Here is a 17,189-nt window from a genome sequence, read left to right on the forward strand (position 1 = left end):
GAGGAGCGTTAGAGTCCAATATGGCGGACACAAGGGGAAAATGATCCCAGTTTACAGCGCGGGATGGGGAAGGAGCTGCCCTGTGGGGGAAGGAGCAGCCTGGAGGGGGAAGGAGCCGCTGTGAGGGGAAAGGAACAGCCGGGGGCGGGGGGTGTAATGCATTTTTCAATTATAATTTAGTTCAGTATTTTGTATCAGTTTCAGACATACGGCAAAGCGGTTACAAATCATGCACTTTACAGAGTGGTTCCCCGTAATGCTTTAAGTACCCACCTGGCCCCATACATAGTTGTCATGATATTATTTATTATTTCCTTATGCTGTAACCTATAACTCTGACTCCTCTATGACTACCAGAAGGTTTCCCTAGAAACCTTTCCCTAGAAATATACCCCAGCAGCTTGAGACAATGAAGTGTTTGTGCTTCTACATCATTACTTTTGTGGGATACACATCGGTACTGCAGGGGAGCTGCCTGATGATTTGTAAGAGTTGTAAATTTGTTGGTTGAAGCTCTCTGGTAAACATTCATGTTTAATAACTGGTTTTTTTGCCCTGGCTGGTGTGGCTCAGTTGGTTGGAGCATGTCCCATAAACCAAAGGTCGTGCATTCACTTTCCAGTTGGTGCACATACCTGGGCTGTGCGTTCTGTCGTGGGGCATGCAGGAGAGGCGGCTGATGTTTCCATCTCACATCAGTGTTTCTCTCTCTCTGTCTCCCCTTCCTTCCCCTCTCTCTAAGGATCGATGAGGGTACTCTCAGTCAGGATAAAAAAGAATAAAACAAAACCAAAAACAACTGAGTCATTCTTTTGACCACGACTGGATATTTAGCAACTGCTGTTTTTCCCTTGTTTTGATGTCCTGATAAGCCTGCATTTTGCTTGCATCCTTTAAGAAAGCTCTGTTAGAAGACATTATCACAAAAAAGTGGACCAGGGAGATAGATGACAGTGACACCAGCTTCCACATAAGCCACAATGAACAGGTAATGACATGCAGAACTCATGTGTGTCACAGATATTCTAGGACAGAGACACATATTTTTCCTGGGAAAACATTTTAAGTAATGATACACTGCAGTGCCGATCTGCTCCACACCGGATGTCTCGTCTCATTTGTCTGGGTGACTTGATGACTTAACAAGCTGACCTCATGCTGTAGAACATAAATGCCAGCACCACATGGAAACCAAACACCCCTAGCCAGGTCACTTCCACTAGTAGATGAGGAAGAACATTCCACGGAAGCATTGGCCACAGGCAGTTGTTTTAAACTCCCTATGCACTTTTTTCACTGCCCTTGTGATCAAAAGCTTTCTGCCAATGTAATGATCCCGCACGAGAAGGAAAAAAAAAAAGACAATTCCATAAATGACATGCTGCATCAGTTGCACTACCTCGCACAGCAAGGCATGGTCACTGGTATTGATGGAGAAAGTTTGCTCAAGGTGAAAGCTTTTTTAATAGAATCAGAAACAAGACAAGGATGTCCACTTTCACTGCTTTTATTAAACATACTATTGGAAGTCCTAGCCACAGCATTCAGACAAGAAAAAGAAATAAAAGGCATCCAAATTGGAATGAGGTAAAAGTCTCATTATTTGCAGATGAAATAATAGTATATATAGACATTCCTAAAGAATCCACCAAAAAACAATTAGACTAATAAATAAATTCAGTAAAGTAGCAAGGTACAAAATAAATTCAGAAATCCCTTGTACTCCGACTGGTGTGGCTCAGTTGATTGAGTGTCTTCCTGCAAAGTGAAAGGTCTCCAGTTTGTTTCCCGGTCAGGGCACATTCATTTCAGGTTTTAGTCTCTAATCGGGGAGTGTATGAGAGGCAACAGATAGATGTTTGTCTTCCTCTCTTTCTCCCTGCCCTTTCCCCTCTCTTAAAAAAAGCTTTAAAAAATTAGACATCAGTTGCACTTTAATATACCAATAACAAACTATCAGAGAAATTAAGAAAACAATCCTATGTTAAATTGCATCGAAAAGAATAAAATATCCAGGAATAAATTATCCAAGAAGGGAAAAGCCCTTTACTCAGAAAACTATAAAAGACACTGAAGAAAGAAATTGAAGATACAAATAAATTGAAGGCATACTGTGCTCGTGGATAGGAAGAATAAACATTGTTAAAATGTCCACACTGCCCAAAGCAATCTCCAGATTGAGTGAAATCCCTATGAAAATACCAATGGCCCTTTTTTTTGACATAATAATGTTTCGCAGAAAACATTTTAAAAATTATATGGAACCACAAAATACTCCAAACAGCCAAAGCAATCTTAAGTTTTTATAAAAATTTTTAAAAAGATTTTGCTTATTTTTAGAGAGAGGGGAAGGGAAGAAGAGAGGGAGAGAAGCTTCAATGTGCTGGAGATATAATAATTGGTTGCCCTTCGCATGCCCCCCTACTGGGGGCCTGGCTGGCAACCCAGGCACTTGCCATGACTGGGAATCAAACCGGTGACCATTTGGTTTGCAGTTGGACTCCCAACCCACTGAACCACAGCAGTCAGGGCTAACAAAGCAATCTTGAGAAAAAAAGAACAGTTGGAGTTACCACACTAGCTGATACAATCATACTAGAAAGGCTATGGTAATCAAAACAGTGTAATGGCACAAAACCAGGAACACACATCAATGGAACAGAATAGAGAATCCAGAAATAAATCCATGTCTGCATGGCTAATCTGACAAAGGAGGCAAAAATATGCAATGTGTTAATTAAATAAATGGTGTTGGGAAAACTGGACAGACATGCAAAAAAATGAACTGGATCGCTTTTACTCTATGTACAAGAATAAACTCAAAATATATTAAACACTTAAATGTAAAGCTTGAAACCTAAAACTAGAAGAAAATAGTAAAATTTTTGACATCATTCTTATATTTTTATATTTTTTTTTGGATCTGTCTCCTTGGGCAAAGGAAACAAAAGAAAAACAGTGGGACTACATCAAACTAATCAGTTTTTGCCCAGAAAAAAAAAAAAAATCAACAAACCCTAGCCAGATAGCTCAGTTGGTTAGGGTGCCATTCCGATACACCAAAGTTGCTGGTTAGATCCCTGGTGAGGGCACATACAATGATTAAGCAATGAATGCTTAAGTAAGTGGAACAAAAGATTGATCTCGCTATCTCTTTTTTCCCCTCCCTTCTCTCTAAGATAAATATATTAATTAAAAAAATAAAAGAATCCATCAACAAAACTAAAAGACGAGTAAGAAAAGAAAAAAATAAACAGGACTACATCAAACTAAAGTTTTTACACAGTAAAGTTAACCTGCAACAAAATGAAAAGACAACCCACGAAATGGGAAAACATTTGCCAATGATACACCTGATAAAGGGTTAATATCCATAATTTATAAAGAACCTATAAAACTCAACAGAAAAAACCCAAACAATCCTATTTAAAAATGGGCAAAGGACCTGAATAGAAACCTATCCAAAGTGGACAATACAGATGGCTAGCTAATAGACAAGGAAAGACATTTAGTTACTAATCATCAGAGAAATGCAAGTTGAAAGCACAATGAATTATCTATCACCTCACACCTGTCAGAATGGCTATCTTCAATAAATCAACAAACAAGTGCTGACAAGGATGTGGAGAAAAAGGAACCCTTATGCTCTGTTGTTGGTAATAGCCGATTGGTGTAGCCACTGTGGATAGCTGTATGGAGTTTCCTAAATTAAAAATGGCACTGCCTTATGACCCAGTGGTTCCCCTTCTGGGAATATATACAAAGAAACCTGAAACAGTAATTCCAAAGAATATATGCACCTCTATGTTCATTACAGTGTTATTTATGGTAACCAAGATTTGGAAGTAGCCCAAGTGTCCATCAATAGATGAGTGGATAAAAAAGTAGTATATTTACAGAATGGAATACTACTCAGCCATAAAAAAGAAAGGAAATCTTACCTTTTGTGACAGCATGGATGAATCTGGGCAGCATTATGCTAAATAAGCCAGTCAGACAAGTAACATGATTTCTCTCATGTAGAATCAAATGAACAAAATAACAAACAAAATATTAATGGACTCATAGAGAACAGACTGACAATTGTCAGGGGGAGAGGGGTTTCCGGGGCTGGGTAGAAAATATAAATAAATTAAGCAAAAACAAACTCATAGATACAGACAACAGCATGGTGATTACCAGAGGGCAATGGGGTTGGAGTGAGGCAGAAGAGGGTATAGGAGGGATAAATGGTGACAAAAGGAGAGTTGACTTGGTGTGGTGATCATAAAATATAGCAGAAGATGTATTATAAAATTGTACACCTGACCTGGCTGGTGTAGCTCAGTGGATTGAGCACTGGCCTGCAAACTGAAAGGTTGCTGGTTCGATTCCCAGTCAGGGCACATGCTTGGGCTGTGGGTCAAGTCCCTAGCTGTGGCTGTGAGAGGCAACCGATTGATGTTTCTCTCGCACATGGATGTTTCTCTCCCTCTCTCTCTCCCTTCCTCCCCTCTCTCTAAAAATAAATAAAATCTTGAAAAAAATAAATGAAGTTGTACATCTGCATCCTATATAATTTTATTAACCATTGTCACCCCAATAAATTCAATTAAAAAAACTAAAAGACAACTTACTGAATGGAAGAAGAAATTTGCCAATGATATACCTAATAAGGGGTTAATATCCAAAATACATAAAAAGCTCATACAGCTTAACACACATAAAAAAAAATCTGATTTAAAAATGGGCATAGTACCTGAATAGACATTTCTTTAAAGAGGATATACAAATGGCCAATAGACATATGAAAAGATGCTCAGCATCACTAATCATCCAAGAAATGCAAAATAAAACCACAATGAGATGTTACCTCATATCTGACAGGATGGCTATGATCAAAAAATCAACAACACTGCTTGCAGTGTTGGGATTATAAATTAGCATAGCCACTATGGAAAACAATATAGAAATTCCTCAAAAAAATTAAAAATAGAACTGTATGACCCACCAATTCCACTTCTGGTTATATATCCAAATAAATCCAAAACAGTAATTTAAAAAGACATGGAAGCAATCTAAGTGTTCATATATAGATTAATGGGTAAAGATATGGTACGTATATACAATTGAATACTACCCGTAAAAAATGAACTCTTGTCATTTACAACATGGGTGGACATATAGGGTACTATGCTAAATGAAATGTCAGAGAGAGACAAATACGATATAATTTCACTCATAAGTAGAATCTAAAGTGCAAAATAAATAAACAAGGAAAACAAACTCATAGATACTGAGGAAATATTGATGGTTGCCAGATGGGAAGTGGTTAGGAGTATGTTAAAAAGGAGAAGGGATTAAAGTGTACAAAATGCCAGATATGAAAACAGTTATGAAGATATAATGTAAAGCATAGGGAATATAGTGAAATATTGTAATAACTGCATGAGTACTAGACTTATCAGAGTGCTTACTTTGTAAGTTATATAAATGTCAAATCAGTATGTTGTACACCTGTAACTAATATATGCCAACTTTAATTGAAATGTTCTTTTAATTTTAAAAAGGAAGGTTTGTAAAATAGTCAAACTTGTAGAAGCAGAAAATAAAATAGGTTTTTGCCAGGGGATGGGACAGAGGGAAAAATGGAGTGTTGCTATTAAATTTCATTTATGGAAGATGAATAAATTCTAGACATCTGCTGTACAGCATCATACCTAATGTTAACAATATTGTGTTCTTAATCTTTGTTAAAAGGGCATATCATATTAAAAATCCTTGGAAACAAAGACATTCTGACAAATATAGCATGGGTGAACCTTGAGGACATTATGCTAATCAAAATAAGCCAGTCATAGAAAGAGATACTCTATGATTATACTTAAGGTAAATTCATCTATGTAAGAAGTTAAATGGTCATTTTAAGGAATTGAGGGAAGAGCAAATAGGGAATTTTTTAATGAGTATTTAATTTCAGTTCTGCAAAATGAAGAGTTCTGGAGGTCCGTTGCACCATAATGTGAATATAGTTGACACTACTGAAAATGTACACTAAAAATAACTATGGTGCCCTGACCTGTGTGGCTTAGGTGGTTGGGCGTCGTTCTGCAGGGTAAAAGGCCACTGGTTCTATTCCTGGTGGGGGCACACGCCTGGGTTGCGGTTTCAGCCCCCAGGTGGGACATGTGTAGAAGGCAACCCATCAATGTTTCTCTATCACATTGATGTTTCTCTCCCTCTCTTTGTCTCTCCCTTCCCATCTCTCTAATAAATAAAATCTTTTAAAAACTAATTAAGGTGATAAATTTTATGTTTTGTGTATTTTGCTAAAATAAGCAATTGTTTTCAAAATTTCTGTTCAGTTTCTCCTATGATTTGAGAAATCCATTAGATATCTTAATATAAGATAAAAAGATATGATTCGTTCCCTAAAGAGGTTTTGAGAGTAGACAGACATGGAAACAATAATAATTTTGTATGCATGTGGAAAGTGTACAACAGAACGAATGCCTAAATTTATGTGGAGTGTTAACTGAGCACAAATAAGGCTGAAAAACAACCAAGAAATACCATAATATTTGAGAATTTTAAAAATACTAGCTGTGTGACCGTAAGCAAATTTCTTAACTTCTCTGTGTCTCAGTTTCCTCATCAATAAACACGGGGATGGCATGTCACAGAGTAATTGTAAGGATTAATTAATATATGTAACATTCCTAGTATGATTACTGGCATACAGTAAGTATCGCTTAGTAAGTTATATGTACTACTATTGGTACTGTTATTCCATTGTTTTTTCTATTGTTATTTTATTCTAGCATTAACTTTTCCTTTTATATTGTTCAATTTTGTTGTTTTCAACTTTACTTTGGTACTTACTCCTTTCTTACACCACTTCTTCTACCCATTCTGTCATCAGTTTTCACCTGGGCAATTACAAAAGAATTGTCATTATTCTTACTGTTATTTTCCAAATTGTTCTTTAGACTGCAGTTAAGAGTTGTTTGGATTTTGACTTTCCTAAAGAGCCATTCAGAACAGGTGACTTTCTTCTGCAAGAATCTTTAAAGCTTGCTTTTCTGACAAAATAACATCTAAATCCTTTGGCATGCTGTTCTAAGCCCTCCTAAGTTGACCCCCACCTGCCCCTTCAATTTATTTCTGTCACTATAGTATGTGATGCTCTCCATTATCAGCTATTAGAGAATGCTGTCCATTTCCCAAATATGTAATGAATTGTCACCATTTTGTGCCTTTATACACAGCATTTGTTTTGGTTGAAATACTAAAAGATTGACCTGTTTTGCCAAGTGAGGTAAACCTCATTAAATTACTTTCTTCCTTTTTATCCCAGTTCAAATATTACCTCCTGTGTTCATTGTCAAGTAGCAATTTGTATTATCAGTGTTATAGCTTATTCCCCTTAGTATTAACTTCCTTTTTCCAAAGAAGATAATCTAAACTCCCAAACTTGGCTCTCTAAAGCAGCTCATTCCAAGTCCATCTGTAATTGTTCTCTTACAAATATCACTGACTCCAACAAACTGCTGAGTTTCTTTAATTCTACTCGTATATAAAACCACTTAAGTGGTCGAGGCTTACTGTGACCGCTTAGTGAAGATTCCCCCAAACCCCGGCTCCTTGCGATATACGTGATGTAAAATTCTGTAATATGCTCTGTTGGTACCCCTCACTACTTTAACTCGGCATATCGGCATTTGACTTGTGTTAACCTTCCAATTAAATTGCTCCTCAAGAACAGGAAGAATAAAATTTCTTACTATCCCCAGCATTGAGCATTGTCCCCCAGATAACATATGATTTTTTAAAGATGATATTTATTTATGTTTAGAGAGAGAGGAAGGGAGGGAGAAAGGGAGGGAAAAAAAAAACATCAATGTGGAGCGATGTGTCTTGCACACCCCCAGCTGCAGGCCTGAACCAAACCCAGGCATGTGCTCTGTCTGGAATCAAACTGGAGCCCTTTTGGTTTGAAGGCTGGCACTCAATCCACTGAGCCACACCAACAAGGGCCATATGTTTCTTTAGATTGTTGTTTTAGAAAGAGAAGGGTTGAAAAGAATCTTAGGGTTCATCTAATTTTAATCTTCTCATTTTACAGGGTAGGAATGAAATTGGAGCAAAAAATTGGGTAAGATGTTGTCCATGAAAGTCCAATCAGTGGCAGAATGCAAAAAGGAACTTCAGGTTAAGATCATTTGGTTGATGTAGTTCTAGCTGGGGCAGTTTTAGGTGCTATTTAAAATTTTATGAGTCAGATTGTGGAATATTTATTGAATGCATTTTTTCAAAATATTTCCTTGGTTTGTGAGGAAGCCAATTTAGTTTTGGATCAAAAAATTCTATTTTATACAACCTGATACCATTTATGCAGAAGTACCAAAAGCTACTACTTTTAAAATAATAATGTAGCTATCTATATGCATGCACTTTTTTAAAAAAGGAGTAAAATGATACTGATGATGTTTGTACAACACACACACAAATAAAATGCTACCACATAATATACTTTATAAAATAGTTAAAATGTCAAATTTGGTTGTAATTTACCATAATTGAAAAAAATGAATAATGTAATGTTGGGGAGGGGGAAATTCCTCCCTTATCCCTCTTGAATTCATATGGCTGGACTAATAATAAAATTGACATAAGACAGATTAACAGGATAAAAAAATCAATTTAATATGTGTGCAGGGGAGACCATAAATGATAGAGAAAAGGATTGAAGCAGGCAGCTTTTTACACTTTTTAGAAACACAAATTTATGAAGATTTGACAGGACAAAGAAACTTAGGTTTTCTCATTAGTGATGAATCTAAGCAATGTTTGGACTTAGGTAGTAAATTAATAAAATATATACACTGAAACCTTGGTAGTCGTCAGTTTCAAGAACTCCTCCAACTTAGTACTCATTGCATTTTTGACGAGAAAAAATGTTTCAGCACTTGGCGCTTGCTTACCATTCTTCACACTTGCTAGAACTTGTATGAGTCATGATGAGTCTTGAGTCTCTTGTGCCACCCCACAAAAGAAGATGCTTCATCAGTTGTTGCTTCCTCACCACTCGTAACGAATTAATGGTGAGTACTGAGGGGGGAGGAGGGTGTGTGTGTGTGTGTGCGTGCGCACGCACACGTGTACATGTACAAGCCCTGGAATCCTTAACTCTGGTGATAAGGATGTTTCTTTACTTAGCTTCCAGGTGAAGGGAGGGCACCTTTCACATGGAAGTTATGTAGTTAGGTTATGGGAAAAAACTGTTCTTACTGATGCAGTAAATAATTACAGGTCAGCAAGTCTATTAGTATATAAGCAAAATTTATTAGTCATACGTTCTCATGGAAGAGAACGGGCCTTGCTGAGGTGGCAAAGAAAGGCACAGGACATAGGTAAAAGCAAGGCAAGAGCAGCAAAAGCAACAGCTCCCTTTCCTGAGGACTTACACGGTTGGGGGGATGAGGCAAAGGAGTTACATATAGATGCGTGGGTAAAGGCGGTGCAAGCTTCCCTCCAGGGGACGTGACTACCCAAACGTAGGCATGCATAAAGCAGGGCGGCGGGGGGGGGCGGGGGGGTTGTTTCCCAGAATTCTTGTCTTTGCTCCAGACCCCATTTGTTCATCTTATTGTAAAACAGATAAGTGACAGGAGGCAGTTAATTAAAGTTGAGGCAGTTACCCAAAGATATTTATGGGCTCTTTCTGTAAGCACTAGGGATGCCCTCATAAAACAGATAGTGACCAGAGGCAGGCAATTAACCAAAGTTGTTTTATGGGCTTCTTTGGGCTCTGTGGACCCCATCCTCTTCCCCCTTCTAGACCTTGGGATGAATACACAGTTTCAAAAGCTTTTTCTCCCAGAGAGTGGAAAAGATACATAAAGAATTTCAAGGACTTTCCTCCTGCTGTGTTAGCATGGTATTTCTTGTGGCATCGGAACACCTGGCCATATCATTGGACCAGGCTCAGGAATGCTGAGTTACTGAGTGAGGCATGTCTCCTTCTGCCTCCCTGTCTTGGTTTACTATCTATCCTAACAGTTACATCTCTTGCTTGTGGGAGGGGGTTAGGGTGGGGGATGGGGTGGAGAGTTCAGAGTGTTCTACTGGCAGTTTCTGAGGTAATTTAAATTCAAAATGATCAATATGCCATTGTGACATATTTTTGGATAGCCAGTCCTGGACCTTGATAACAGCAAAACACAAGAACTGACTGTGCACTTTGAATGAGTGAATTGTATGGTATGTTAAGTATATCTCAGTAAAGCTGTTTAAAAAGAAAAAGAAAGTACAGATATTTTGGGGGCTTAGCATGACTGCTATCACTAAAAATAAATGAAAAATTCTCATGTGTTACTGTATAGTTTTCAACCAACTAGCTATATGTGTTACATTTTCCTCTGTAGATAAAATAAAGTCTGATCTTTGCTGTTTATGCATTTAATCTCTTGAATCTTTTTTTTTAAGAGAGGAGAAAGGAGGGAGAAAGAGAAGGAGAGAAACATCAATGTGTGAAAGAAATATTGATTAACCACCTCTTGCTTGCCTCCAACTGGGGACCTAGCCCACAACCCAGGCATGTGCCCTGATTGGGAATTGTACCAGCAATCTTTTGCTTTGCAGGCCTGTGTTCCACTCCTTGAGCCACACTAGCCAGAGTTGTCTCAGTGTCTTTATTCCACTTACCAAGGAATTTTCCTAGGTTCATACTGTCTTGTCTCACTACCTACTGACCTATGACAATTTGGCAGGTCAGCAATTATTCTATTTTCTTGGTAAATCTCTTAGCTTTCCAAAATTGGAAGAAGGGAAGGGCTATCCTTCCTGTACCCCATTATCTTGCTCAGAGTATGAAACCACTATTTTAAAATAAAATAAGTTAGATCAATTTGTGTTAAACCAACATTAATGAAAAAACAGATACAAAACCAGTTACGTAATGAATCGTTGTAGGTCATGGGAGTCTTACCCTCTATACTCCAGCATCCCAACAATAAGATGTCTGAGACAGAAATAATGATATGCTCATGGTTTACTGGCCAGTGTGATTCTTGGATCAGACGTCTGAGTCCTTTTGAAAGAGGCCAGGGGAAGGAAAGACTAACCACGCAGCTATAACACACAGAAGTACTCTAGAGTGCCTCATTTTAGCAATTAAATCTTGTTCACAATTTAGGTGACTTAGTGGTGATGTGGCAGACCCCTTAAAACTAACTTTATATAACTTACCCTTGATCCTAAAGCTAGGAAGCAGCAATGCCAATAGTAATCTATCTTTTAAAGTGCCAACTATGGGTCAGGTACAATTTTAATCTAGATTTGCACTAAAACAGGCATAAGATGAGAATTTGGGCATTTATTCTGGGAAGCAGGAGTACAGTAGTGGGTGGGAACAATGAGACAGGAAATAAAATGGAGAGAATGAGGGGCAATATGAGGTACCATGTAGCAAAGCAGTTTCCAAAATAGTAGGCCTCAGGGTCTCCTTTACACCTAAAAATTTGAGAGCCCCAAAAAGGTTTTGTTTGAGTGGGTTATATCTGTCCAGGTGGCACTGGAAATGAGTCTTACAGTGTGAGCAGGGCTTGAAATAGAAAACTCTTAGAAGCAACATTACTAGATGGAGGATAAAATGCACAAAGTCTTTTCAGAGTATGATCTACTCAGGATGCGTCAATAGGAACAAAAACAAGGTTTGCAGTTGTGCAAAAGATGAGAAATACCCTAAATGTGCACAAATGAGAAAATGGTTAAACAACAGTACCCTTGTTTGTAATAATATGCAGTAATTAAAAGCGTATGCTAGATCAGCAATTTTTAAATGTTTTGGCCTTAGAACCCCTTTTAATAATTCTTAGAGACCCTAAAGGGTCCAAAGTAAAGAGTTTATATCAATTGCTATTTACCATATTAGACATTAAAAAAATTATGATTATTCATTCATTTGCTTAAATATAATAATCCATTCCATGTTAATAATTCATTTTATGTTAACTATTTTTTTCAAAATGAAATATAATGTAGCACTAAAAGTCATCATTTTAAATGTTTTTCATTCTACATTTTTTGCAAACCTATTTTATGTCTTAACACAATAGACACATGGATTCTCAACACTGCCTTTGCATTTAATCTATAACAATGTGCTGATTTGGTTGAAGCATATGAAGAAATTCAGCCACACACAAACATCTGGTTGGAAAAGGAAGCAGTGTTTTAATTGCTTTTCCAAATTATTTTTGGGTATTCTTTCTTAAAGATTTTATTTATTTATTTTTAGAGAGGGGGAAAAGAGGAAGAAAGAGAGGAAGAGAAACATTGATGTGTGAGACACATTGATCAGTTGCCTCTCCCACTCCTCCAATCAGGAACCTGGCCCACAACCCAGTCATGAGCCCTGACCAGGAATTGAACCGGCAACCTTTCAGTTTGCAGGACGATACCCAACCCACTGAGCAACACCAGTCAGGGCTGGATATTTTTGATATTTAAACAAAATTCAACAAGTAGTCCTCGCTGGTGTGGCTCAGTGGATTGAGCACCAGCCTGGAAACCAAAGGGTCATTGGTCCCATTCCCAGTCAGGGCACATGCCTGGGTGGCAGGTCAGGTCCCCACTGGGGTGCACATGAGAGGCAACCACACATTGATGTTTCTCTCGCTTCCTCCCTCCCTTCTCCTCTATCTAAAAATAAAATAAAAAATCTTTTTAAAAAATTCAACAAGTAACAATTTATTAAAGATAACTGCAATGTGAAAAAAATGATAATTTGAATGTAAAATCTAAAACCATGTCAATGAACATTTGGCATGTTGAATGGATTTTTGCATGGATGGCTTTGTAACATCTGCATGGCCACATGAACAACACTTATTTCAGAGTTTTTTAATATCATCACCCATCTCATCAGAAAAGGCTTTAAGCATTGGGAAGTTATAAAATTCATGCTGGTGAATATAAAATTTCCAAAAGTCTTCTTTTCATCTGAATTATCAAACATTATTGGCAACAACTGCTGTCATTTGTATTTCTTGAAGTAGCAGTCTCGTTTCATTTATTTTTGAGGAAACATCTGCAAAATAATCAAACCTGAATAACCAGTTTTTTTCCCTTTTATTCTTTCAGGTAAAAAATGGTGTTCCATGAAATACAGTAGCTAGTTCTGTTCCATTACTCCAATAATTGCACAAATGTTTTTCCTCAACACAGCAATATGACTTCATATGTGCTTTCAGAAATGTTTTATGTGTACTTCCTATTTTGTCACATAGCATATTAAAAACACATGTATTCAAGGGTGGAGAATTAATTAAGTTAATAATCTTTACTGTTTAATAGAGAACTTTCTCAAATAGAACTAGTTGTTTCTTGATTTGTGCTGAGGCACCGGCAGTTATACCCACCGTGAATTTTCACCACAAGTACAAACGTCAACACAGTGGGGAAAATTTTTTATCTCACAGACCCCCTGGAAGTTTCAGGGGGAACCCTAGGTGTCTATGGACCACACGTGGATCACCACTACTATATCTATTCCAAAACTGTCCCTCCAAAATATGGGAAGATAGTCTTTGTCCTCATACTTCAGCCTCCATTGTTTTAAAAGCTGCCCTTGAGATTGTTTATGCTCCTAGATTTACAATCTTCCCTGCTGTAATGGCTCAGGTGTGCTGAGAACCAACTCCTAAAACAAGATTAGGTATGCAAAGGGATTACTGCGAGGAGGAAGCAGGAGGCAAGGAGAGCTAGTTGGGTTTTTTTTAGACTTTTACTTACTTTTAGAGAGAGGGGAAGGGAGGGAGAAAGAGAGGGAGAGAAACATCAATGTGTGGTTGCTTCTCACGCACCCCCTACTGGGGACCTGGCCCACAACTCAAGCATATGCCCTAACTGGGAATCGAACCTGTGACCTTTTGGTTCGCAGGCCAGCAAACCAAATCCACTCAACCCACTGAGCCACACCAGCCAGGAAGGAGAGCTTTCTAATTGTGATTCAGATCTCACACCTCTGGAAGGAGAGACGGAAGGAAGGAGGCTTGTAGGAAGGTAAAAAGGGTTGAAAGAGACTTAGATTAGGGGGCAGGTCCAAGGGTGGTTTGACCAGGTCAATGGAGAGACCTCAATCAGAAGTCTACTGTAGGAGCTCCATGTCTCTCCATGATGGACCTGCTTTAGTATATGTAGCATGCTCAGTCATTGGCTGGGCGAAGCCCATGGGCAGAAAGGCCTTGGCAGTAGTGGTGGATCCAGAAGGGCAATGGCTAGGGCCATCGCTCTGTCATGCTCCCTGAAACATGAGAGCGCTTTTTTATGACCCCTATCATTCACCCCTTGCACCAAATGGATCCATTACTCTAAGATTTGGAGAGTATGGACAAAAACGGGACCACACATTGTCACTTAGGGGATGCCTGCGTGATGGCCTTACAAACTCAGACACCTAAAGTAACCACATAGGATGGTCTGAAATTAAAACTTCCTAACTAGCGTCCTGGCAGGTAGTCATGTCCTAGTCCAGTTTCTTCTTTGACAAGGGTCAATAGTTACCTTAACTGAGCCTGTTGTCTTTTCGCCTCTATGATAACATACCTTTGGAATGTCAGACTAATCTTCTCTACCAGACCCCCTCAGGGCACAATATCCCAGCAGAACACAACACCGTGAACCCCTCCGTGTTATCTTGTTGCCCAAATACCATCTCTGTGTGCTGTAAGTGGTAATCGTTAACTATTGTATACCCACCAATGTAAAATAAGAATTTATCTTTTAATTTTACTTTTTATCCAATTGCAGATATTTCCCTGCTTTGCTTTCTCTGGCCTCCCTACTCTACCACCAATGGATTTCATGTAACCTTCCTTACACCTCCTTCTTTGATTGTAATACATAGAAAAAACTGCAAAACTACATTTTCCAGAGCATTTTTAATGGGGGACTCAAGAGTTGGAAAGTTTTAGCTTAAGGTAGTAGTTAATACGGCTAGTAGTTAATGCATGTAAAAAGTTATTGTTTCAGAAACTGAAGATATAGCCCGCCCTGACTTTCAGAGACCACAAGCAATTGACCTTTGTGTTTCAGAAGAGACCATAAGCAGTCACGGTGGTGCCTGAGCCACTGTGTTCCAGGGAGAGACAGTCGACTGCCCAGGACACAGGACACAGATGAAGAAAATCGGCGGCCAGCAGATGAAAGGTTAGGGAAATTGCCGGACTGCAGTTTTTATCTAATTAACCTCTTTCCTGAATTCCAAATCTCTTACACTTTTTCCCTTGAGTTCCAAACCCTTTACCTACACTTTTCTTTTCCTTATAAAAAGGGTCGCTTTAAAATGGAATTTAAGACAATCTGTTAGAATACAAACCCACCTTCTCCTCAGATCACTGGCCATCTGAATAAAGCGCTGATCAAGATGCAATCCCTGTTTCTGCTTATTGGTTCGTGACAGGCAGCACGAATGTTGGCTTTTCCCATTTTATATTCTGGCTACTCCGCTGGTACAGATTTTGGGGCTCTCCAGTAAGTCTGGGTATTTGGCAGGGAGTCCCATTGGCTGCCTGGACTGGGGGGCTCCAGGGTGCAGAATTGGAGACTCCCTAGCAGCTGCCAAGTGATTTTACTTGGGGATTCTCCTCCTCTGACTCTCAGCCCCTCCAGTCGTCTTAACATTTAATTGAATCATTGCACTTTCTGGTTTAGGTTACAAGCCCAGGTCACTACTTAGATTGGCAGGATTTAAGGTGCCTTCTGGTTTGCACAGCTGTCTGATTTTAAAAAAAAAGCTTCTGGTTTAATTAAGGTACCTTCTGGTTTACAGAGGTCTGTCTGATAAAAAACTCTCTTCTGGTTTAATTAAAGTGCCGTTTGGTTTTTGTGACTTAACAGGGCTCTGTCTGGTAGAATGGGGGAAAAGCCTGCATTCCAGGAAACAGCCCTTTGGGGCAAGTTTTGGTTAATTGGTCGACCTATGCTTATAAACCTATGACTACAAAGAAAGTGGTTTTTATTGTAATACTGTTTGGCTTATGTATTGAATAATCTAGACTCAGGAGAGCACTGGCCACTGAATGGGTCTTTAAATTCCTGTATTATACTGTTTCTCGAGTTTTGTCAGAGATCCGGGAAGTGGGACAAAATGCTTCATCTAGAAACTTTCATGAGTTTACTTAATCAGGATGCAGAATTAAAAGGAAATAGATTAATGGTCCAGAGAAAAGGGAATTTGCCTGTGAAAGAGAGCCGGAGCTCAGAGGAGAGGGCCTGAGAAGATCTAGATATCATGGCTGCTGTGAGCTTGGTCAGGGTTCCCACGGCCCCTCCAGCCCTGGGGGATGTTCCTCCTTACTCGGCTGAGGGAACTGGGGAAAGTGAGCTTGAACTGGCCTCGCCCTCTGGAACTCGTCAGGGAACCAAATTCGGTGGAGGACAAGCCCCTACTGAGGCAGCTCAATATCCTTTGTGAAAACTTCCAGCGGGAGTAGGGCCCGAGGGCCAGCCTGCTGGATATTATTGGGCATATACTCTGTTTCTACACCAGATCTGTTAAACTGGAAAAACTCTGAGAGGACCAGAGTATATCCCTTTAGAATGGACGATGGAGGGCACTCAGGCTTTGGAATCCCTGAAGGAGCACCTGGCTTCCACCTTGGGGCTTTCAAACCTATTAAAGTTTTCTCAGCTATACATTCATGAAAGGCAGGGCATTGCCCCAGGTGTCCTCACCCCAATACTTAGTGACATTTTGCAGTCCATCGCGTATTTGTCAAGGAAACCAGATCGCACTGTCTGGGGGTGGTCAGCCTGCTTGAGAGCTGTGACAGTCACCTGTGAGCTCTTACAGGAAGTTGAAAAATTTCCCTGGGACAGCCTATCACCATTTATGCACCCCAGCAAGTGTTGAGCCTGCTGCAGCAAAAGAGAAATTTGTGGCTCACTGCTGGAAGAAAGGGCAGGTATCAAGCCATTCTTCTCAACAATCCCAACGTCTCCCTCAAAACTTTGAGTTAAATCCTGCCTCTCTTCCGCTGAAGCCTGACTCAGCTGCACTAATACTTGACTGTGCTGAGATAACTGATGAAATGTGTTCTAGCAGAATTGATTTACAGGACCATTCTCTAGAAAAGGCAGACTGGACTCTGTATGCACATTGAGGCAGTTATATGGACAAAGGAAACAGAAAGGTTGGATGTGCA

General features: G+C 39.2%; 1 pseudogene; it reads right to left on the reverse strand.

The window, feature by feature from the left end:
* Positions 1 to 759: 759 nt before the first annotated feature.
* Positions 760 to 8,998, reverse strand: LOC129075539 (neuronal membrane glycoprotein M6-b-like; annotated as a pseudogene).
* Between the last annotated feature and the right edge of the window lie 8,191 nt (positions 8,999 to 17,189).

Source organism: Pteronotus mesoamericanus, unplaced genomic scaffold (assembly GCF_021234165.1).
Source record: "Pteronotus mesoamericanus isolate MK-2021 breed Mesoamerican mustached bat unplaced genomic scaffold, CSHL_Meso_final contig_55, whole genome shotgun sequence".
NCBI lineage: Eukaryota > Metazoa > Chordata > Mammalia > Chiroptera > Mormoopidae > Pteronotus > Pteronotus mesoamericanus.